Source organism: Pteropus medius, unplaced genomic scaffold (assembly GCF_902729225.1).
Source record: "Pteropus medius unplaced genomic scaffold, Ma_sr-lr_union100, whole genome shotgun sequence".
In the NCBI taxonomy this organism is placed as follows: domain Eukaryota; kingdom Metazoa; phylum Chordata; class Mammalia; order Chiroptera; family Pteropodidae; genus Pteropus; species Pteropus medius.
This window is the reverse complement of record NW_024345861.1, coordinates 2441444-2467406: the sequence shown is the minus strand read 5'-3', so window position 1 is coordinate 2467406 and position 25963 is coordinate 2441444. Positions and strand designations below refer to the sequence as shown.

At 33.8% G+C, this 25963-nt stretch overlaps 1 protein-coding gene and 1 pseudogene across 1 annotated transcript in view; both read right to left on the bottom strand.

Annotated features, from left to right (window-relative positions):
• The window catches only part of TENM1 (teneurin transmembrane protein 1), a 1050723-nt gene that overhangs the window by 689147 nt on the left and 335613 nt on the right, over positions 1–25963 (bottom strand). The gene's annotated exons all lie outside the window — the stretch shown is intronic.
• LOC120612281 (uncharacterized) lies at positions 21035–21153 on the bottom strand (annotated as a pseudogene).

Sequence of the window (25963 nt, the reverse complement as noted above, 5' to 3'; positions counted from 1 at the left end):
AAAAATGACAGAAAAGGAGAGGATTCAAAGATCCAAATTCACAAAGGGGAATAGAGATAAGGCACATGCAGAAGAAAATAGACAACTGTGTGTGTGTGTGTGTGTGTGTGTGTGTGTAGAAGGTAAAGTATACATATATACAAAGAGAGCATATATCCCTTTTGATGTACCATAATGGTAACCACACGCCAAAGTTAAGAGCTGAAGTATATAACAAAAAAAAAAGAAAGAAAAAAAAAGAAGAAAAAAGAAGATCCAGAGGGAATACCCACAGAAAACGACCAAAAGAAAGAAAACCGAAACACAAGGACAAGAAAGCAATGGAAACACCGAGCTACCAGAAAGCAAAAATAAAATGACTATAAGACCTCATATTTCAATAATCACCCTAAATGTAAAAGGGCTGAACTCACTAACAAAAAGGCACAGCATTGCAAATTAGATCAAAAAACAAAATCCAATCATATGCTGCCTCTAGGAGATGCATCTCAGTTCCACAGACAACTATAGACTCAAAGTGAAAGGGTGGAAAATGATATTTCAAGCAAATGTCATTAGAGAAAAGTAAGAGTAGTGGTGCTAATATGAGACGAAATAGACTTCAATATAAAAAAGTTAAAGAAAGATACTGAGAGACACTTCATAATGATTAAGAGATTATGCACCAAGAAGACATACACTTATTAATATTTGTGCTCTTAAACATGGAGCCCCAAAATATATTTAAAAAATTACTAACAGAACAAAAGGGAGAAATAGAACAAAACACTATCATAGTAGGGGACCTAAGTACCTCACTGTCGGATATGGACAGACCATCCAAACAGAAAATCAATAAAAAAATCACATTGTTAAATGACACATTAGAAAAACTGGACATAATTGACATTTACAGAGCCTTTCATCCCCGAACAGCTGCTTATATATTCTTCTCTAGTGCACATGGAACATTCTCAAGAATCAAACACATCTATGACCATGCCACCCTGAGCAAGCCCGATCCTGACAGACCTCAGAACTAAGCAGGGTCGGGCCTGGTTAGTACTTGGATGGGAGACCACCTAGAGAGACCAAGTGCTGTAGGCGTAAAAAAAATAAAATAAAATATGGTATTGTAACCTGACCAGGTCCTTGCAATCTGTGAGGTCAACCAAGGGTTGCCTCACCTAAAAAACAAACAAAAAAATGAATCAACCACATACTAGGACACAGAGATAGCCTCAACAGATATAAGAAGTTCGAAATCATACCAACCATATTCTTTGATCATAATCCATTGAAACTAGAGATAAACTGTAAAAAGAAAGTGGGAAAAACAACAAATACATGGAGATTAAACAACACACTACTGATGAATAATTGGGTCAGAGAAGAAATAAAAAGAAAGATCAAGGGATACATAGAAATAAATTATAATGATAGTACAACATATCAAACTTTTGGGACACAGCAAAAGTGGTCATAAGAGGAAAGTTTATATCATTACAGGCTTATCTCAAAAAAAAAAAAATGACCCAAATAAGCAACCTAATATTTCCTTTTAAAAAAACTAGAGGAGGAAGAACAAATGAAGCCTGCAGTCAGAAGAAGGAAAGAAATAATCAAAATTAGAACAGAAATAAATGAAATTGGAAAAAAAAAACAATAGAAGAAATAAATGCAACAAAAGGCTTGTTCTTCGAGAAGGTTAATAAAATTGACAAACTCTCGGCTAGACTCACTAAAGAAAAAGAGAAAAAACCAGAAATAAAGAAAATCACAGATGAAAGAAGGGAAATTATGACTGACACTGCAGAAATACAAAGGATCATACAAGAATACAATGAAAAAGTATATAACACCAAATTTAATAATCTAGAAGAAATGGACCAGTACTTAGAAAAATACAACCGTCCTAGACTGAATTAAAAATAACTGGAAAATCTAAGACTGTTCAGCAGAATGGAAATTGAAAAAAATAATCAAAAACATACCAAAAAGTAAAAGTCCAGGACCAGATGGCTTCACCAGTGAATTCTATCAAACATTCAAAGAAGATTTAATACCTATTCTCCTCAAACTCTTCCAAAAAATTGAAGAAGAGGCAATAATTCCCAACTCATTTTATGAGGCCAATATTACCCTGATACTAAAATCTGGTAAAGATAACACAGAAAAAGAAAACTTCAGACCAATATCTCTCATGAACACAGGTGCAAAAATTCTAAATAAGATACTAGCAAACCAAATACAGCAACATATTTAAAAGATTATACACCACTATCAAATGGGCTTCATCCAGTGGGCTCAGGGATGGTTCAACAAACACAAATAGATTAATGTGATACAACACATTAACAAAAATTAATAAGAATCATACAATCATATCAGTAGATGCAGAAAATGCTTTTGACAAAATACAGTATCCATTTATGATTTAAAAAAATAACAAAATCTGTATAGAAGGAAAGTACCTTAATATAATAAAGGCCATATATGACAAACCCTCAGCCAACATTATACTTAATGGTGAAAAAATAAAATCCTTCACTCTGAGGTCAGGAACAAGGCAAGGCTGTCTACAATTGCCACTCTTATTCAATATAACATTGGAGGTCCTAGCTGGTGCATTCAGGCAAGAGAAAGATATAAAATGCATCCAAATAAGAAACAAAAAAGTCAAACTGTTACTATTTGTGGATGATATGATTTTCTATATAGAAGACTCCACAAGAACTCTCCAAGAAACAGTAAGAAAATAAATTCAAGTTTCTGGATACAAAATCAACCTTCCAAAATGCATAGTGTTCCTATACTCAAATAATGAAGTGTCAGAAAAATAAATGAAAAAAAAATTCCTTTTGTAATTGCAACAAAAACAATAAAATATCTAGGAATAAATTTAATGAAACACGTGAAGGACCTATCTAATGAAAACTATAAGATATACTCTATTAAAAGAAATTGAAGAAGATACAAAGAAATGGTAAGATACTCTGTGTTCTTCGATTGGAAGAATCAACATACTTAAAAGGACCATATTACCTAAAGCATTATAAAGATTTAATGCAATTCCCATCAAAATCCTATCGGCATTTTTTAAAGAAATAGAACAAAAAATCATCAGATTTTAGGGAAGGTCAAAAGACTCTGAATTGCCAAAGCCAACTAGAAAAAAAAAGGAAGAGGCTGGAGGCATCACTCTGCCTGACTTCAAATTATACTACAAAGCAACAGTAATCAAAATGGCATGGCATTCACAGAAAAAGCGACACATGGACCAGTGGAACAGAATCAAGAGTCCAGAAGTAGACCCATGTTTATATGGGCAAATAATTTTCGATAAAAAGCCAAAAACATATAGTGGACAAAGGAAAACCTCTTCACTCAATGGTGCTTAGAAAATTGGAAGGCCACCTGCAAAGGAATCACTAGACTGTTGTCTATCACTAGACACCAAAATTAACTCAAAATGGATTAAAGACCTGAATATAAGACCTGAAACAATAAAATGCATAGAAAAAAACATAGGAACAAACTCAAGGAACTTGGACTTAAAGATTTTATGAATTTGTCCTCAAAAGCGAAGGAAGTAAAAGCTAAAATAAATGAATAGGACTACATCAAACTAAAATGCTTCTGCTCAGCAAAAGAAACCTTCAACAAGGCAAAGAGACATCTATCCAAATGAGAAAGTATATTTGCAAGCAATGCCTCCGATAAGAGCCTAATATAAAAAAAAAAAAAAAACTCATACTACTCTATAACGGCAACAACAACAACAATAACAAACAATCCAATGAAAAAATGGGCAGAAGACCTGAATAGACACTTCTCCCTAGAGGGTGTAGAAATAGCTAAGAAATATATGAAAAGATGCTCAACATCGCTAGCTATTAGGGAAATGCAAATCAAAGCCACAGTGAGATACCATCTCACATGTGTTAGAATAGCTATAATCAACAGGACAAGTAATAAGACATGCTGGAGAGAATGTGAAGAAAAAAGAACCCTCATACACTGCTGGTGGGGCAGCATATTTGTACATCCATATGGAAAACCGTATGGAGGTTTCTCAATAAACTAAGAATTGATCTACCATATGATCCAGCAAAGACTTGAAAACCCATATCTGAAAAGATATTTACACACCGATGTTCATAGCAGCATTATTCACAGTGGCCAGGACATGGAAGCAACTGAAATGTCCTACAATAGATGATTGGATAAAGATGCTGTGGTACATATATACAATGGAATATTACTCAGCCATAAGAAGAGATGAAATACTGCCATTTTTAACAACATGGATGGACCTCGAGATAATCATGCTAAGCAAAATAAGCCAGAGAGAAAAACTTGAAAATCACTTTTTAGGATATAAATCTAAAAGCAACAAATGAACAGGACCAAAAAAAAACAGAGACTCGTGGTCATGGACAATATTCTAGTGGTTACTAGAGGATAGGGGGAAAGAAGAGACAGGAGGTAGATGGAGTAAAGTTAGACAAATATGTGATGACAGAAAGAAATCTAACTATGGGAGGTGAACACACATCATAAACATATATGACTTACTGTTAAAGTGTACAGCTGAAACTTATTGGATTTCGTTAACCTATGTCACCATAAAAAAAAAAAAATAGATTATATTAAACATGGCGGAGTGAGAGACTTCCCCAGATCTTTCTCCTTGAAACAACAATGAGCTCAACATCTAAAACTCAACAGAAAACACCCAAACTGCATACCAGTACATCTAAAATCTGTGCCTAAGTGCTATCACAGGTCAGAACCCCAGGTGTCTGGTGGAAGAATGAAAGTAAAAATTAAGCTGCCTCTTGCAGCCCGAGCTCCCTGTAGGAGGAAGGGGAGGGGAGAAGGTGCAGCAATTTCCCTGAACAGCCCTGCCTGAGAGTGCTCTGAGCTCCACGAGGCCGGCGGGAGTGCACAAGCTTCAGGGCAGAAGACAGAGAAATGGTGATGACAGAAAAGCAGGGATGGCAGAGAAACAGCAGCTGATATTTGCCAGCTGGGGTTGTAAAACCGAGGCTGAGCTGCAGCCTCCATCCCCCAATCCAGAGGGCCCCTCTCCCCATATCCTCTGAGACTGAACGCCACGGAGCCCCAGGGAAATCTGAGCAAACACAACCGAAAATGTCGCTAACACTGACAGGAACTGAGACTGAGGGTAGCAAGCGTGATTAAACATCTATAAGAAAAAAGACATTATTAAAACTTTACATAAAGCAGAGATCCAAGAGGCTTAGATGCCACCTACTGGAAACCAAAAGAAAAACATCTTCATTGCAACAGGTTACATTTAATCAATATGTATAAAAGCCAACTTCTTTTCTTCTGAAAAAAAAAAAAAACACAAAAACAGAATAAACTTCCATTAATACCCAGGTAGAGAAATAGTCCATTAAAAACCATGAACGGCAAAGGCGACAATGTATCTAAGAAAGAGAAAAAACTCCAGAAAATAAGCTTACAGACATAGAAATATGTGACTTAAATGACAGAGAATTCAGGATGGTACTTCTGAAAAAGCTCAAAGATATCTGAAAAGAGTCTTATCAACAATTTCAGGAATTGAAAAAACAACTAGATGTGCAGAATGAGTTTTTAGCAAGGAGACTGAAACCCTCAAAAGGGACCAAATAAAACTTCTGGAGATCAAAAAAAAAAAAAAAAACACTTCAAGAGCTGAAAAATGAAATAGCAAGCTTGGGAAAAAAGAGTCAACCAAAGGGAGGAAAGGATCGGTGATATCAAAGACAGAAATCTAGAAATAAGTCAGAAGGAAGAAGATAGAAACTGAAAAATGAAAAATAATGAAAGAGAAATGCAAGAACTAGCTGAGACCATCAGGAGAGGAAACACAAGAATAATGAGCATTCTTGAAGGAGAGGAAAAGGAGCAGGGACTAGAAAGCATTTTCAGACAAACAGTTGACGAGAATTTCCCAAACCTAAGGAATGAACTAGAGCTTGAAATTCAAGAAGTCAATAGAACACCTAATTATTTCAACACAAAAAGGCCTTCACCAAGACTCATTTATTAAAATTACCAAAAATCAACAAAAAAGACAGAATTCTCAGGGCAGCCAAGGAAAAGAAGATGGTAACCAATAAAGGATTCTTGTCAGACTTAGCAGCACATACCTTACAAGCCAGAAAGGAGTGGAATCAAATATTCAAACTATTAAATTAAAGGAACTACAAGCAAGAATAATGTATCCAGCTAAGCTCTCCTTTAGATGTGAAGCAGAAATAAAGACCTTTTCAGACATACAAAAATTGAGGGAATTCTCCACTATGAGGCCTGCGTTACAGGAAATATTGAAAGGGGTCAGCTCATGTAAAACAAAATGACAAAAAAAAATATGTAATTAGGAGAAATGTGACTACCAAGCAAATAGAAGCACAAGAGTGCAACTCTTACTAAGAACAGGGCATTATAAGGTTAAACAATAAGAAGAGATTTGCTATAGCAAGATAGTAATGAACATTCAGCATACATAGGAACAAATAAGATAAAAATGACTGAAAAGGGGAGGATTCAAACATCCAAATTTGCAAAGGGGAAATGAGATAAGGTACTCACAGAAGAAAATGGACGAATATATAAATATATATATATATATAAAATATATATATATATATTTATATATTCGTCCATTATATATATAACTATCCTTTATATATTCATAATGGTAACCACACGTCAAAGATTCAAAAGTAAAATATATAAGATAAAAAAAAAACAACCAGAAGAAAAACCCACAAAAGCCAACCAAAATAAAGAAAACAGAAACACAAGGACAAGGAGACAATGGAAACACTAAGCTACCAGAAAGCAAAAGATAAAATGTCTAAAATGATATTTCACACAAATGGCATTCAGAGAAAAGTGAGAGTAGTGGTACTAATATTGGATAAAATAGATTTCAAAATAAAAAAGGTAAAGAAAGATACTGAGGGACACTGCATAATGATAAAGGGAATCATGCACCAAGGATACATAACACATATTAATATCTATGTTCCCAATCAGGGAGCCCTGAAATGTATAAATCTATTACTAACAGAATGATGGGAGATACAGACCAAAACTCTATCATAGTAAGGGACCTAAATACCCCACTATTGGATATAGACAGATCACCCAAACAGAAAATCAATAAAGAAATAATGTCCTTAAATGACACATTAGACCAACTGGACATAATTGTCATTTACAGAGCTTTTCATCCCAACAGCTGCTAATACTTTCTTCTCTAGTATACATGGAACATTCTCAAGGATTGACCACATACTGGGACACAGAAACAGCCTCAACAAATATAAGAGGGATAAAAACATTCCAACTACATTATCTGATCATAATGCTTTGAAACTAGAGATCAGTTGTAAAAAGAAAGCGGAAAGAATCACAAATATATGAAGAGTAAACAACATACTACTGAAGAAAAACTAGGTCAGAGAGGAAATAAAGAGAACAGGAGATATATAGAAGCAAATGATAATGATAGTACAACATACCAAAACTTTTGGGACATGGCACAAGTGGTCATTAGAGGATAGTTCATACCATTACAAGCCTAACTCCAAGAACAATAACGAGCCCAAATTAACAACCTAATGCTTCATCTTTAAACACCAGAAAAGAAAAAACAAATGAAGCCGAAAGTCAACAGAAGGAAAGAAATAATCAAAATTAGAACAGAAATAAATGAAATTAAATACAAAAAAAAAGACAATAGAAAAAATAAATGCAACAAAGAGCTGGATTTTTGAGAATGTTAATAAAATTGGCAAATCCATGGCTAGACTCACTAAAGAAAAAAGAGAAAGGACACAAATAAACAAAATCAGGGATGAAAGAGGGGAAATTACGACTGACAGTGCAAAAATACAAAGGATCATACAAGAACACTATGAAAAAGTATATAACACCAAATTTAATAATCTAGAAGAAATGGACCAGTACTTAGAAAAATATAACCTTCCTAGACTGAATCAAGAACTGGAAAATTTAAATTGTTGATCAGCAATATGGAAATTGAAACAATCATCAAAAAACTACCAAAAAGTAGAAGTCTAGGACCAAATGACTTCACCAGTGAATTCCACCAAACATTCAAAGAAGATTTAATACTTATTTTCCTCGAACTCTTGCAAAAAATTGAAGAGGAGGCTATATTTCCCAACTCAGTTTGTGAGGCCAATATTGCTCTGATACCAACACCTGCTAAATATAACAGAAAAAAGAAAACTACAGAACAATATCTCTCATGAACACAAATGCAAAAATCCCAAATAAGATATTAATGAACCAAATACAGCAACATATTAAAAAAAGTATACACCATGATCAAGTGTGCTTAATCCCACAGGCACAGGGATGGTTCAACATATGCAAATCAATAAATGTGATACACCACATAAATTAAAATATAAGCGTCATATGATCATATACCTAGGAATAAATTTAATGAAAAGAAGTGAAGGAACTATATAATGAAAACTATAAGACCCTATTAAAAGAAATTGAAGAAGATATGAAGATATGGAAAGATATTCTGTGTTCTTGGATTAGAAGAATTAACATAGTTAAAATGACCATATTACCTAAAGCATTATACAGATTTAATGCACGCTCCATCAAAATTGGCATTTTTTTAAAGAAATAAAACAAAAAATCATCAGATTTGCATGGAAGCACAAAAGACCCTGAATTGCCAAAATCACCCAGAGAAAAAAGAATGAGGCTAGATGCATCACTCTGCCCAAACTCAAATTATATTATAAAGCAATAGTAATCAAAACGGCATGGTATTGTCAGCAAAATAGACACACGGACCAATGGAACAGAATCGAAAGTCCAGAAGTAAACCCATATTTATATGGGCAAATAATTTTCGACAAAAATGCCAAAAACATACAGTGGGAAAGGAAATCCTCTTCAATGAATGGTTCTGCTAAACTGGAAAGCCACATGCAAAAGAATGAAACTAGACTGTTGTCTATCATCACACAGGAAAATTAACACAAAATAGATTAAGGACCTGAATGTAAGACCTGAAACAATAAAATGCATAGAAGAAAACATAGGAACTAAACTCAAGGTCCTTGGACATAAAGAGGAATTTCTAAATTTGCCCTCATAGGCAAGGGAAATAAAAGCAAAAATAAATGAATGGGAGTACAGCAAACTAAAAACTTCTGCTTAGGAAAAGAAACCATCAACAAGGTAAAGAGACAACCATCCAGATGGTAAAGTATATTTGCAACTAAGCCGCCAATAAGGGCCTAATATCCAAAATATACAAAGAACTCATACAACTCAATAACAACAACAAAAACAAATAATCCAATCAAAAAATGGGAAGAGGACCTGAACAGACACTTCTCCCTAGAGGACATACAAATAGCCAATAAATATATGGAAAGATGCTCAACGTTGCTAGCTATTAGGAAAACGAAAATCAAAACCACAATGAGATACCATCTCACACCTGTTAGAATGGCTATAACCAACAGGACAAGTAATAATACATGTTGGAGATGATGTGGAGAAGAAGAAACCCTCATACACTGCTGATGGGACTGTAAATTGGTACAGCCACTATGGAAAACAGCATGGTGGTTCCTCAATAAACTAAGAATTGATCTACCATATGATCCAGCAATCCTTCTACTGGGTATTTACCCCAAAGACTTGCAAACTCATATCCAAAAAGATATTTGCACACCGATGTTCATAGCAGCGTTATTCACAGTGGCCAGGACATGGAAGCAACCAAAATGTCCTATGACAGATGATTGCCTAAAGAAGCTGTGGTACATGGATTCATATATATATATATATATATATATATATATATATATATACCACTATATCACTATATATATCTGCTATATATATATATCATATATATATCACTATATATATCACTAATATAGTGAGATATATATATATATAGCATATATATATATATATATATATATATATAGTGATATAATGGAATATAACTTTCAACCATAAGAAAAAGATGATACTGCTTATTTTATAACATGGATGGACAGCGAAACTAACTTCCATATTAAGCGAAATAAGACAGAAAAGGATGAAAATAACATGATATCACTTATATGTGAAGAGATATAAACTAAAAGCAGCAAATGAACAGGACAAACACACAGAGACTCATGAAAATGGACAAAGGACTAGTTTTTACCAGAGGAGAGGGGGAAGACGGGAGGGGGGAAATAAAATAATAAAATAAAATGTTAAAAAAAGTAAAGCATTGAAACTAAAATAAATAAATAAATAAAAACTTTAAAATGAAATTAATTAATTAATTCAATAATTGGCAATGGAAATGATCCAAGGGAATTAGTCAGAATTGAAGAATACATTATCTGAGATGAAGTGTATATTAGAGAGAATTAACAGAGTGAAAGAAAAAGAGGATCGAACCACTGATAAAGACATCCAATCAGAATTACAAGAACAAGAAGCCAAGTATATCATACTAATTTGAGGAGCCTATGGGACAGAATTAAATTTAAAAAATGTCCATGTCATAGGGGTACCTGAATGAGAATAGAGAGAACAAGAAGTTGAAAAACTATTTGAAGAAATAATGATGAAAACTTCTGTAACATCATAAAGGAGATAGACATTCAATCCCAGGAAGCCAGAGTCCCAAAAAAGAGAGACTGAAAGAGTCCCACACCAAGACACATCATCATTAAAATGCCAAAGGTTAAAGACAAAGAGAGAATCTTGAAAGCAGCAAGAGAAAGGCAGTTAGTTACCTTCAAGGGAGCACCCATAAGACTGGTAGCTGATTTCTCAAAGGAATCTTTGCAGCACAGAAGAACTTGGAACAAAATACTCAACGTCATGAAAACCCAGGATCTATAACCAGAAATATTTTATACACCAAAGCTATCATTTAGAGTGGAAGGACAGATAAAGAGCTTCCCAGACAAAAATAAGCTAAAGGAATTCATCAACACCAAGCCAGTATTATAGGAAATATGGGAAAGACTTCTTTAAGAAGAAAAAAACATGTATCAAACACAGGAATAAAGAATGGTAATAACTACATTCCTATCAACAAGTTCCTCAAATTGAAAAGAATTAAGTTCTCCAACCAAAAGATAGGATGGCTGAATGGATAAGAAACAAGACCCTTACATATGCTGTCTACAAGAGACTCACTTTAGAATAAAAGACACACAGACTAAAAGGAAGGGAATGGGAAAAGATATTGCCTTGATGGACCTAGAGGGTATTACTCTGAATGAAGTTAGGTAAAGACAAATATCACATGATTTCACATACATGTGGAATCTAAAGAACAAAGTAAACAACAACAAAAAAAATGGAGACAAACTCATAATAGAGAGAATCTTGTGAGGGCTACTAGATGGTAGGAGCATTGGGGGGATGGTGCAAAATGGCAAAGTGATTAAGAAGTACAAATGGATAGTTACAAAATAGTCATGGAGATATAAGGTGTAGCATAAAGAAAATAGTCAGCAATGTAATAAATATGTAATGGGGAAGAGGTGTACGAGACTTAGTGGGGTGATCACTTTGTGAGATATATAATATATATAGTTACTATGCTGTACAACTGAGCTAATATATTATTGTATGCCAACTATAATTGAAAAAAAACTCATTGAATTGTACAATGTAAATATAAGCAACTAATTATCTATTAGATTTCAATAAAACTGAAAAAAAAAAACCATATAGGAAGTGCATACAGTGCTTCTTGACACATAGGAAAATCTGCTATTTTAGCTTCATAATCACTCTGTGTCCCAACCTGCTGTTTAAATTTTTAGCAATTCTCTGTATCTGGAATGACATTAAGCCTCACCTCTTACTAGGAAATATGCTTCACAAGGGTATGGAATATGCGATTTTTTTTTTCACTATTCTCAGCTCTAAAAGTACTGCCTGGCACATAATAGATGTTTGATAAATGTATACTGAATAGATTAATTAATTATTTCAACAGATGCTAATGCCTTAATTCTTTCCCTTTAATAGATGAACCACTGCAAGTACATATATGTGTATGTTGTCAAAGTTCATAAAGCCAGTTAATACTGTACATACAACTTGATTCCTATCAAGTTCCTTCTTTAGTATTATTTCCATTCCATTATCGAAGTCTGCAAAAATTACACAACATACAACATAGACATAATCTTTCAGTTTTATAAAGAATGTAACCTTTGAGGGGAATAGCCTTTCAAAAGCAGTGTATTCCTCATACTTCTACTGAATATGACTGTTAAAGGCACTTATACTGTTCTATTGATTCTTCTAGGCTTTTCATCCTAACAAAAACTCTATTCACTGGCTTTATGAGTAATAATAACAACAATTTTGCATATATCTATCATCTTGTACTTTAAAATACTATCAAATGAACACTCACAACTATAAATTTCAATTGATTCAATTGAATCAATCCTATGAAGTAAATGGGGCTGGATCTATTTTCCTCATTTTACAAATATCGAAAATATCCAGTGACAACTGATTTACCTAAAATCACAGTACAATTAACCAAAAGATCTAGAAACAGACTACAATTCTAAAGTGGTATTTTATATACATGTGATCTATCCAAGATGTTCCCACTATAGCCACCACTATTGTATCTTACAATCCAATTTTTTCCTTCCCCTTCCTATATAAAAACTCCAATTTTTTCCTTCCCCTCCCTATATAAAAACTCAAAGATGATCTTGTTTCCAATCCCAGTTACCACATACAACTCTACTTAATATTAATTTAACAAATTTTACTGATCAAAGCCTGGTGAGTGATATAAAAATGAGGAAAACAAGGATATTCCATCAGTAAAATATTAGTTTTTAGTCTAGTTAAAATATGTGTCCTTTGTGCAATATCACTTCCACCTGTCAGAATGACTATTTTCAAAAAGACAACAAATAAACGTTGACAAGAGTATGGAAAAAAGGAAACACTTGTGCATTGCTGGTGGGACTATAAATTCATGGAGCCAGTATGAAGGTTCCTCAAAATATTAAAAATAGAACTATTGTATTACCCAGCAATTCAACTTCTGGGTATCTATCCAAAGGAAAAAAAAAACAATAATTCAAAAAGATATATGCACCTCCATGCAGTATTATTCACAATAGCCAAAATATAGAATCAACTTAACTGTCCATTTACAGATGGATGAAGATGTAATATATATATATACGTATATATAATTTACATATATTATATATATAAATATTTCTCAGCCATAAAAAAGAATGAAATCTCATCATTTGCAAAAACACAGGTGGACATAGAGTATTAAGCTAAGTGAAATAAACCAGACAGAGAAAGATAAATTCCTTATGACTTCACTTATATGTGGCATTTTAAAAACCAAACAAATGAACACACATAATGAAACAGAAAAAAAAAACTCATAAATACAGAGAACAAATTGATGATTGACAGAGGGGACAGGGTTGGGGGAATGGGCAAAAAAAGGTGAAGGGGATTAAAAAGCACAAATTGCCAGTTATAAAATGAGTCATGTAGATATATAGCATAGGGAATAGCATCATTATCGTAATAACTGTATGGTAGCAGAAGGTTACTAGACATATTGTGGTTACAGATACTTTGTAAGGTATATAAATGTTGAATCACTATGTTGTACACCTGAAACTAATATAATATTGTATTTCAACTTTATATATATATAAAGTTGAAATTTTGCTATATAAATATAGCAAAAAAGTGTTATGCCTTAAGGGACTACATAAGGAGATTAGAGGGAAAGATGCTGGTGCTAATTGAATATAATGCTTCTCGATTCTGGAAAATATCAAAGCTTGAATAATCCAGGGTGTAGTCTGAGCAGTAGACTTTTTTAAAGTTCCCATAGAGATCCTAATGTAGTCAATGGTGAGAACCATTAGTCTAAAGGAGAGAAATCATGCTGTAGGGAAAGAGCTGAGGAAGGCAAAAGACTAATAAGATAGACTGGACTTTCTTTTCCCTTACAGTTTCATTTAATTAACTGTTCCCAATATCAATTATCTTTAAAAGGTTTTCATTGGAAAATTAGCTATCTTGAGTCCTCATCTTCAATGTTTATGTATAATTCTGGTGAGATTTGGTTTATTTCCTGAGTGCTCTGCATTGCCCATCTTTTTATTTGGGATGACAATTTTTTGCCCTTTTATTTTCAGCTACATCTTGGGTTTTGGGTCATGCACCTACATTATTTTGATTTGCTTATATTTTCATCTTAAAACATATTAATTCTCCTAAAAAAATAAAAAATAATAATAAAAAACCTCCATCTTTTTTATGTCCCACTTTTTCTACAATAGTAATTGCCAAGCTATTCCAACAGCCTTAGATGGAGAAAATTTGAGAAGCCACTCTAGTGAAAAGGAATGGTGATTTCTAAAAGAACATTTGTAGAAACCGAATCAAAATTGAGAGAGATTTTTCTCCACTGAGGCAAGTGTATGATACCTCTACCGATGGAATCTAGGACTTCATTGGGAATGACTTTTATGACTTCTTTGAAAGATGAAGTTGAAGTCAAATTTGTGTCTGTCTTATAGCTATGGTAATATTTCTATACCTTCCTCTCACCTCTCTAATCTGTCCTGCATATGAAACATAGGGTTTTTATGAATTCGATTAAATTTAGTTCTAAATTCTAACTCTAAAAATCATCATCTATATATAACCCCTCAGAGACCTAGCCTTTCCCCTGGATAAAAGCAATCCCCAAGTAGTAGACCCGACTAATAATCACAGGGTCTGGACCTCTGGTAGGCTAAAGAAAATATCTTGACTTAAGTGATGTTTCAGTTCCTGAGCCCAAAGGTGGAACAACCCCTTGGCTACTTTTCCATGAGCCTGGACAGAGGGATTCCAGAAAAGACCTCAGAGCTGTCCTTCAGACCTGAAGAAATGATCCATTACCCTTACTTCACCTTCAACCAGTCAGCTTTCACCATGACCTGGAACACCTAACCCAGTGTCTTATGATTTTACTCTATATAATCTGTAACCTACACAACATTGGGGAGTTCAGAATTTTGAGCATTAGCTTTCTGTTCTCCTGGATGGTGCCATTCATTGATAAAGTAGCCAGTTTTTCTCTACTGCAATTGTCAGTGTTTAGTGTTTGGCTCTGCTAATGCCGAGTGGACAAACACTTTCTGTTCTATAACATATATCAGCATCATATTCATCTTCTTAGAATGCTCCCTTAATGATCATGCTATACTTCTGTTTTGCAACTATTGATGGTCCTCCATTTCTCAATACACTGAATGCAAAGTATTTGGCCTGGTTGTTAAGGTTCTTTGAATATCTGGCCTTAACAAATTTATTTTCTATTGATCTCAAACATGTCTTCCATGTCAATCAAGCTGGTATCCCTGTTGCACTATAAAAATACCAGGTTTCTTTTTTGTCTTCCTCTGAATTACTCTCGATGTAAATAGATTTCCATTTTTTACTCTGCCTCTTTAAATTCTACCTATCTTTTAAGTTATAGGACAAATTCCAATTCCTTCATGAAGATTTCCCCAATACATTGTTCTAACTGATCTCTCTCTTTTCTGAAGTACCACCCCACAACATGGCATTTGATTAAATATATAGCCTTGTTGCTATTTTAGCTACTTTAGGCATGCCATCCCTATTGCTCAAGCTAGACTAAAGTATTTGAGGGGATTGTGTATGCCTCTTCTTTTCTATCCCCCTTTGTTTCTAAGGTTGGTGCTAGGTACTTGGTTAAGACATAATAAATAGTTGCTTACTACTAACTGATTGCTGGTGTTGTCTAGTAGTCTGGGTCTATATACACCGTCAGTTATGTCAACAGAAGCTGTGAAATTTCTGCCAGAGAATACGTCTGCATAAAAATAAGCCTCTGACATAAATTGTGATAACGGTCCCTAAGGAATCCACCTGTAGAAAAGGGACCTCAGGCTTATTATTTGGTGCTCTATGAGGCTCTTATGCCAGGTTTTCCACTGTCATAATACAAGGAAGCCATGTACTAATGTGATTTGAGACTCTTAAATAATTCACTATAAATCTCTACCTACTTAGTTTTCTGACATGGCTTTAGCATTCTAATTTTCAATAGTCTATGCCATAGAATGATAATGAACTACAAATATGTGGGACAACTGGACATGCTCTAGAAGTCAAAAATTTACCATTTTAAAGGAACACTTTATTTTCTGTTAAAACACTATTTTCAGTGTAAACATTCTACTTTATTATGTATGAGCAAAAAAAAGTTAATGGTTTCACTGAAAAATCCATTCAGAAGGTAAAGAATTTAATTTAAATATCTACAACTATGAATCCTTCTATTTGAACACAGCTTCTTTTTTGTACTCTTTTCCTCACTTAACTTACTGTATTTACCTATACTGTAACTTCTGATTTTCAGACTTTGCCCTACTCTCCAAGTTTCTTTCTGTTTCTGTCTCTCTGTCTGCCTCTCTCCCTCTACACTGCTTTCTATCTTTCTCTTTCTCTCACATGCACACATATCCACGCACAAAAACTCTTTCTCTCACACACACACACTTCACCCACCTCCCTAGCTAGACAGCAACCCGTGGTCATACATCTGATACTACAAGAATGTATATTTTTAAAGCTTATATTTTCTTGGTCATTTATTCTTCTATTCATTTCACATTGACACAGAGTAAAAATTCAACAGATAGCAGCAGTTATTATTATCATCATATAACTCTATCAGAAGACGAACTTGTTTTCTGCACTATGCGGTGCCTATTGAAGTCCTTGAGAGCCCTCTGAGAAATGCTTTTGCACTCACATCATTCACTCATCTAAGGCTCCCACTAAAGATGCCTACCTCCTTCCCACTGTGATAACACATTTATTCTATGCCCCATCTTATGTAAACAATTCATACTCACGTCATACTTATCCATCTGATGCCTTCAAAATCACCTAAGTCTTTTATTTGTGTGAATTTTGTCTCCCTCAGTCCATCTTAAGTTCCAGGTCACTTAATTCCTCAAGTATTAGAATGGTATGCTTGCTTCCTTTGCATCTTATCATGAGATCACCATAGAGTCCCGTAATCTGTTGGGGCTCATTAAATGTTATGTTGAGAGCCAAACAAATACCTGAAAGTATTCTTTTAAAGCTAACTCTCAAATACCTATGAAATGCCCATGGGAGTCAAACAGAATAACAGGTAAGAGTGAGCAGCAGAGCATATTAAAAATGACCTGAGTCTGTGATACAATTTCCTTTGAACTGGATTTTTCCTTAAGCTTATGACATGTGGTAATTCTCTCAGCTGCTTTAATGATGTAGATGTTAAACAACGTGGGGACATCAAATAGTCCTTTAGAGTTATGAGAAGTACATACTATGAATAGAAATGTGAGAAGATGAAACCCAAGCATGTGGTGACTGGCAGTCCCGGTAGTAGATATCTTGACTGAGGACAGACCCCAAGATGTATTGGAAAATGCAAAAATGGAGAAACACAAAGCTATCACGGAAGGCTTCAAAACTCAGTCCAAATCAAAGACAGCCGCAGACTTTCGTGGAGACTTTTTAAAGGAAAACGTTAAGTTTGTCTAAATTGTAAATAGAATCTGTCTGAAGACATATTATCCATTTTAAAAAAAATCAACTCAAAATACAAAAGCAAAAAAAAATCAACAATGACACCAATAATGTTGCAATAGAATCTAAGGCTGATAGCCAAACCATTTTTTAAAGTAATGTTAGCCAGGAAAGAAGATGATGAGTTGTAAGAATTTACCACCTGGAAAAGGGAATTACCTGGGGAGTGACAGCTGCCATAGGAAAAGGAGAACAAACACACCTGCTGTCAGGCACACCTGTTCTTTTCAGGGAGAGGAACCAAGAGTCTGAAACAGCAGAAAATGCCCAAGAGCGGAACAGGATTCCACTTGCTACCCTTAAATGTTGTCCCTGATTCCTCTGGAGTTTTTTCCTTGGCAGGAATGTTGGTAAAGTAGCCACATAAGATTTCATGCAAGTCTCTCAAATTTCACAGTCTCTCAAGTTGATTTTGTGGCAGATGGAAGGAAACATCTTAAATACCTGAGCAGAGGAGAAAAGCAAATATTTTCTATGGCTTATGCTGGATCAAGAAGATAAATTATTATGTGCTACATTAAAATATTACTTAAAGGTACTGGATCTCAGGTGACAAGTGTATAACTGAGACTCATAGAGTAGATAGAGGTGGGTGGGAGAGAAGATACCATCACCATGTCTCACCTCCCCTATAAATACACTTGCCAAAAGGACCTTCATCACTGCAGGAAGGGTTTGCCTATTAAGTATACATGGTTACTTGTGAACATGTCATAATTTCTGGTTCCACAAAGCTACTACTTGGTCATTGATGCTAACAAAAGTCCAATTCTGAACTTCTACAGTAATCCGGAGAATACTGCAGCCCCATGAAAATAAATCACACCAAAAAGGCAGGGTAGCTCTGTAACAGATTATCTATACTAGCTTTATAAACATTCACAATGCCCTACAGGAAAGCCTGCTGCAAGCAGCTAAGCCAAACTAGAGTTCAGTATCAGTGGCAATATTTTATCCTGCTTCATAAAAAAAAAGTAGATAGATAGATAGATAGATAGATAGATAGATAGATAGATAGATAGATGATGGATAGACAGACAGAAAGATATGGAACTAATTAAGTCTGAGGAAATAGAAGGGAATTTAAAAGTAACTCATCTACAGCCCAAAAATGGACTAAAAAATCCAATATTTCTGAGCACATATTAGGTATTCTTTGTTGAGTATTGTAAGGAATTCAAGATACCTCTATATCCATTTCATTGGAGAGACAAGCTTTACAACCAACGCTTAAGCCAGTAAATAGTGAACAGCAAGACTGTGAATGCCAAACAGTAAAAGCCAGAGGAGCTCACAGAAGGCAGTGAGCAAAATATGTGGAAGTTGGGATAAAAACTTTATCAGAGAGGAGAGACTTAGGCCTTGAGGAAGAGATAGGACTTGTAAATGCAAGAAAGAATTCCAGAAAGAATATTTGTAACTAAAATTCAAAGGAAATATGAGACTCCAAATATGACCTTAAGCATGAATCACAGTTACCATGTTTACCCTGAGTATAAGAATAAGTGTAGATATTCTTATTAATATGAAAATTAAAGCCCCTAGAGATTAAAGGGAAATAAGTCACCACAATTCATGCAGATTTTTTTCTAAACTTGCATATAATGCAAACAGAAAAATAAATTTGATTTTTTTTATTTTAATTAAATTTCAGGCATCTCTGTATATTTTGGTTTAAAATCACAATCAATGATAAAATAATAATAATACAAAAAAACCAAGAGGGGCCTCTAAATGTGTTGTACAATAAAATCACTATACTTGGTGAATTCACGTTCAAATCAATCATGAATTTTATTTAAAAATAACCTCAGGAGAGTTCCGGTCAAGTTGACAGAATAAGCAAATGTTGTACTTGCCCCCTTCCATGACTACATTAAAATTACAATGAAAATATAGAAAAATCTACCTGGAGAACCATCCAAAGACTACATGAACAGAAGTCCTATAACTCATATGACTCAACACCAAGAAAATAATTCAATTAAAAAATGGGCAGAGGACATAAATAAACATTTGTCCAAAGAGGACATATAGATAGCCAATAGACATGTGAAAGGATGCTCAAGGTCACTAATCATCAGAGAAATGGAAATTTAAAGCAAAATAAGATATCATTTCACCTGTCAGAATGGCTATCATCAGTAAATCAAGAAAGAACAAGTGTTGGAGAGGATGTGGAGAAAAGGGAACCTTTGTACAGTGTTGGTCGGATTGCAAACTGGTACAGCCACCATGGAAAACAGTTTGGAGATTCCTCTAAAAATTAAAAATAGAACTACCTATGACCCAGTGATTGCACTTCTGGGTATTTAACCAAAGAAAACCAAAACACTAATTCAAAAAGATATATGCACCCCTATGTTCACAGCAATGTTATTTACAATAGCTAAGATATGGAAGCAACCTAAATTCCCATCAATAGATGATTAGATAAAGTAGTGGTACATATATACAATGGAATATTACTCAGCTGTAAAAGAAAATCTTACCATTTGCAACGAAATGGATGAACCTAGATGCTATTATGCTGAGCAAAATAAGTCAAAAAAGATAAATACCATATGATTTCACTTATATGAGGAATCTAAATAACAAAAATAAATGAACAAACAAAAAGGAAACAGACTCATAGATACAGAGAATAAACTGGTGATTGCCAGATGGGAGTGGTGTTGCGGGACTGGATGCAAAAGGTGAAGAAGGGATTAAAAAGTACAAATTGGTAGTTACAAAATAGTCACAGGGGTGTGAAGTACAGCATAAGGAATATAGTCAATAATATTGTAATAACTATGTATAGTGTCAGACAAGTACCAGACTAATCTGGGGATCACTTAATAAATTATATAAATGTCTAATCACTATGCAATACATCTGAAACTAATAAAAATAATATGAAATATCAACTGTAATTAAAAAATCAAAAAGGGTGGAAGGTGAAGGGGAATAGAGGTTCAAATTTCCAAGTATAAAACAAGTCATGGGGATGTGGTGTACAGCATAGGGAATATGATTGATAATATTGCGTTAGCATTATATGGTGTCAGATGGTTGCTGGACTTATCACAGTGATCACCTCTTTAGGTATATAAATATTGAATGACTATGATATACATCTAAAACTAATACAATATTGTATGTTAGCTATATTTTAATAAAAATCTTTTTAAAAACGCAATAACAAATAACCTTGGGAGTAATCTTATAATTTCTTTCTTTTTTTTCTTTTTTTTTTTTTTTTTTTTTTTAGGTCAGAGCAACCCTTAGTTGACCTCTGAATTACAGAGTTTGTTGTCGATTTCTATAATCCATTATTTTTTACTTTTTACGCCTACAGCACCTGGTCTTCCTAGGTAGTCTCTCATTCAAGTACTAACCATGCCCGACCCTCCTTAGCTTCCAAGATCAGACTGGATTGGGTTCATTCAGGGTAGCATGGCCGTAGACTTGGGAGTAATCTTAAAACCAAATCTTCCATATCTATAGTTCCAACTCTTGATTATCCATGTCGTAGTAATAGAGAAAATTAACCTCCAGTTTTCATGGAGTCCTCCTCCCACATTTTTATCCTGAGGGCAGGAGTATTAACCACTTTGTATTTCACCTTCCTTTCCAGCTGCTCATACTCTTATGATCGTATTAATGGGCAGCAAAAAGGCTAGCAGACAGAGAAAGGCACACATATTCCAACAACTGAGAAAGCCCTCTTTCAACCACTCGAAGTTGTGAGCATTTGATTCATGAGTCAAATACAACATGTCCATGATGCCAAAGAGGATAAATAAATCAAAAGACTCTTAATTTTTTGAGGAATCTCCATAATGTTTTCCATAGTGGCTGTACCATTCAGGGTGATCAGAACAATCTTGAGTGATTTTTTTAACTTATAGATAATATTTAATTCAGTATTTCAAAGAGTACTTTAAAAGAAGGTTTAAATAATATTTCCTGTTAATTTAAAAAAGATGTTTAAAATCACATTAACGTTTTACAGATTCAGAATTTCTTAAAGTTCCAACAGTCTTTCGTAGAAATTTACTGTCAGTGAAAAATGCATGGAAAACAACTTGACTGTAAAATTAAAATTTGGAGAAGAAAAACTTAAGCTATTTAAAATAAACCCCCAAAGAGCATTTTAAAGGCATGTGTTTACATTCCAATAATTGATAATTATTCTTATCTGTTCATTAAAACTGATGCCAAAGAATCTGTATTTGGCCTCATTTTATTTACTCAGTTTAAGTTTCTCTCCATTTTAAAGTCACTTTGGCACATTTTACTCCAAAATTTTTATATAGCTACATAATACTTTGTATATCATTTTGCACAATATATTTTCCACAGAAATGTTTTCACATGTCATCTCATACTATTTCACTATAAAAAAAAGAATACTTGCAAATGGTAAACATTTCCAAAAGTGTAAAAAATTTATAGGATGAAAAGTGATACTTTCTTCTACCCCTCCTCCTAAGTGATACTCCCAGAGGTAACAATTAAGAATATTCGTGTATCTTTTATGCATATGCATGCATATATGTGTGTGTATGTGTGTATGTCTTTGTATATGTAAATCAAAGCATAAATGTGTGCATTTGTGTATATATGTGTACATTTTAAAAGAAATTTGAAAGCTTTTAATATAAACTATTCTATATTTTGTTTATTTTGTTTAAATGACAATATAATATCTCTCTACATCCTTTTGAATGGCTGCATAGTATTCCATTATAGAATTGATTTTTTAGCCAGTCTCAAATGATATAGATTAAAGGTGTTTCCATTCTTCTGATGGGGCTCAGATATTACAATAATCATCCTCCAAAGAGATTGTATGGATTTCCATTACACACGAGTGCCTCATTCTCTGTATTTTAGAGTAATAAAACTGCATCCTTAATAATATATTCAAACATTCAGATAAGCTTCTTCTTGACTACTCTAAATTAGTTAAGACCTACTATACGATTCTTTCCTTTGATTTTGAAGACACTGCTGTTACTGTTGTGGCATAATTTGCCCTATTTAATAAAGTTTTCAGCTCATTTACTATATTTGACATTACAAGGAAGAGAAGGAAGGGGAAATGTTTGTGGCGTCTGCTTTCATATTCTTTTTGCTTACTACTTATATGATTTGTGAGGAGTTTTCCTAGTGTGTACACTAGAAACAACTGACAGAACAGGTAGGAACAGAGAGTTAGTCTAGCAAAGGATAGGAGTAGAAACAAAGGGTTATGAGACAACCAAATAAACTTTAACTATGAAGAGCCAACTCTTTCATTCTCCTCCAACCCCCACCAAATATTAGTATGTTCAGTGGAAGAAAATAGAGCCTTAAAAATGATTTAGAAGTTAAAGTGAACATGACCCCAACTTTTCTTTTGAATGAGTATACATTCGATGCCACCTTATAATGTTAAACAAGCTATTTGATTGCAGATATCACTTATTGAAGGATTGCCTCACATCATTCCACTGTGAATTAAGGGAGGAAGTGAGCAGAATCGGGGTGCAATAAAATCTCGATGGGAATAAAATACTCTCATAATAGGTGGGCAATTTTGAGGATTAAATTAATGTTTTGGGGGCACCATTTAGACTGCATTCATTGTATACTTAGAATATGTGAAAGAAAAAAAAGTAATAGTGGAATTCATTATCTGGAGAGGTCACTCCTCTCTGTGTCTACTTTCCCATCTGTATAACCAGGTGACTATACTAGACGATTTCTAAGAGCTCTTTTACTTCTATGATTCTGATATTATGGACATATTCAATAGTCATATTGTGTAACCATAAAAAATTCTGTGGTCAAATATCTCTGATGAATACAGATGCAAGAATCCTAAACAAAATACAAGCAAATCAAATACAACAATACATTAAAAATGTTATATATCACAATCAAGTGGGGTTAATTCCAAAGGCACAAGAATAGTTCAATGTACACAAATTGATCAGTGTGATACACCACATAAACCTAATAAAGCATAAAAATTATATGATCATATCAATAGATGCTGAAAAAGTGTTTTACAAGATACAACATACATTTATGATTAAAACACTTAATAAAATGGGTATAGAAGGAAAGTGCCTCAGCATAATAAAGGCCATGTACAACAAACCCTCAGCTAATACCATACTTGATGAAAAACCGAAAGCTTTATCTCTAAGCTCAGGAACAAGACAAAGATGCCTTCTCTTACTGTTCTTATTCAACATAGTATTGGAAGTCTTAGTTGAAGCAATTAGGCAAGAGAAAGAAATAAATGGCATACAAATTGGGAATGAAGAAATCAAAATATCACTTTTTGTGAATGATGTGGTTCTTTATATAAACAACCCTAAAATCTTCACACACGCACACATACACACACACACACACACACACACACCTGTTAGAAACAATAAACAAATACAGTAAAGTTCCAGGAAACAAAATCAATGTTCAAAATCCATTGTGTTCCTAAATACTAAGTGTAATTTAAGAAAAAAAATGAAAAAAATATTTCTTTTGCAATTGCAACCAAAAGAATAAAATAACTAGGAACAAACTTAACAAAAGATGTGAAGTACCTATACACTGAAAAGTACAAGACATTATTAAAAATAAATTGAAAAAGACACAAAAATTGGAAAGATATTCCATGTTCATGGACTGGAAGAATCAACATTAGTTAAAATGGTCATATTATCCAAAGCAATATACAGATTTAATGCAATCTCCATCAGAATCACAATGGTATTTTTTAACCCTTTTCCCATTGAGAAAAAAGAAAAGTGCAGCTCACTACTAGTGTTAATTTAATATCACGTATAAGAATGCTGTTTTCTAGGACTTATCATTTTCAGCAATCGAGAATTACTATATTTTGTGCATGGAAATACCACTACTAAAACCAGAATGCTATAAATAGTATGATGTCATTTGTTTCCAAAGACAATCAATATACTAGAGATATGCAAAAATAATAATAAAAGCAAAATACTTCATTAAAAACTTTTGGGGTAAGAATAGGACTATAATCCATTAGTTAATTCAGGGTAAATACTGCAGTCTAAACTGCCACCAGAAAGTATTCTCAGGGCAAATGGGAACTGGGTTAAAGACATCAAACAATAAACAAATCATCAGATTTATATGGAACCACAAAAGACCCTGAATAGCCAAAGCGATCCTGAGAAAAAAGCACAAGGCTGGAGGTATCACTCTGCCCGACTTAATATTACACTACAAAGTGACAATAATCAAAACCACATGATATTGGCAGAAAAACAGACACACAGACCACGGGAACAGAATTGAGAGCCTGGAAAAAGACCCCATATAATATGGGCAAATAATTTTTGACAAAGGAGCCATAAATATACAATGGAGAAAAGAAAGCTTCTTTAATAAATAGTGCTGAGAAAATTGGAAAGCCACATACAAAAGAATGATACTAGACTTTTATTTGTCATCATACACCAAAATAAACTCAAAATGGAGCAAAGACCTAAATATAATACCTGAAAAAAATAAAATGCATAGTAGAAAATATAGGTACTACAATTTTAGACCTTGGTCTTAGACAGAATTTTATGAATTTGACCGCAAAGACAAGGTATGTAAAAGCAAAAATAAATTAATGGGGCTATATCAAACTGAACAGCTTCTGCACAGCAAAAGAAACCATCAACAAAGCAAAGAGGCAACCAACCGAATGGGGCAAGATATTTTCAAACATCACCTCCAATAAGAGGCTAATATCCAAAATATAGAAATAATTAATACAACTCAACAACAAAAATCAAACAATCCGATTAAAAAATGGGTAGAGGGCTTAAACAGACATTTCTCCAAAGAAGATATACAAACAGCCAACAGTTATATGAAAAAAATGCTCAATTTCACTAGCTAATAAGAAAATGCAAATCAAAACCACAGTGAGATACCACCTCACACTTGTTAGAATGGCTATTATCAACAAGAAAAGTAATAAATGTTGGAGAAGTTATGGAGAAAAATGAATCCTCATACACTGCTGGTGGGAATATAAATTGGTACAGCCACTAAGAAAAACAGTATGGAGGTTCCTCAAAAAATTAAGAATAGAAATATCATATGAGACAGCAACCCCTCTTCTGACTATCCACCCCAAAAATTTGAAAACATTTTTCTGTAAAGATATATGCACCTCAGCGTTCATTGCAGCATTATTCACGATGGCCAGGACATGGTAACAATCAAAGTGCCCTTTGATAGATGGTTA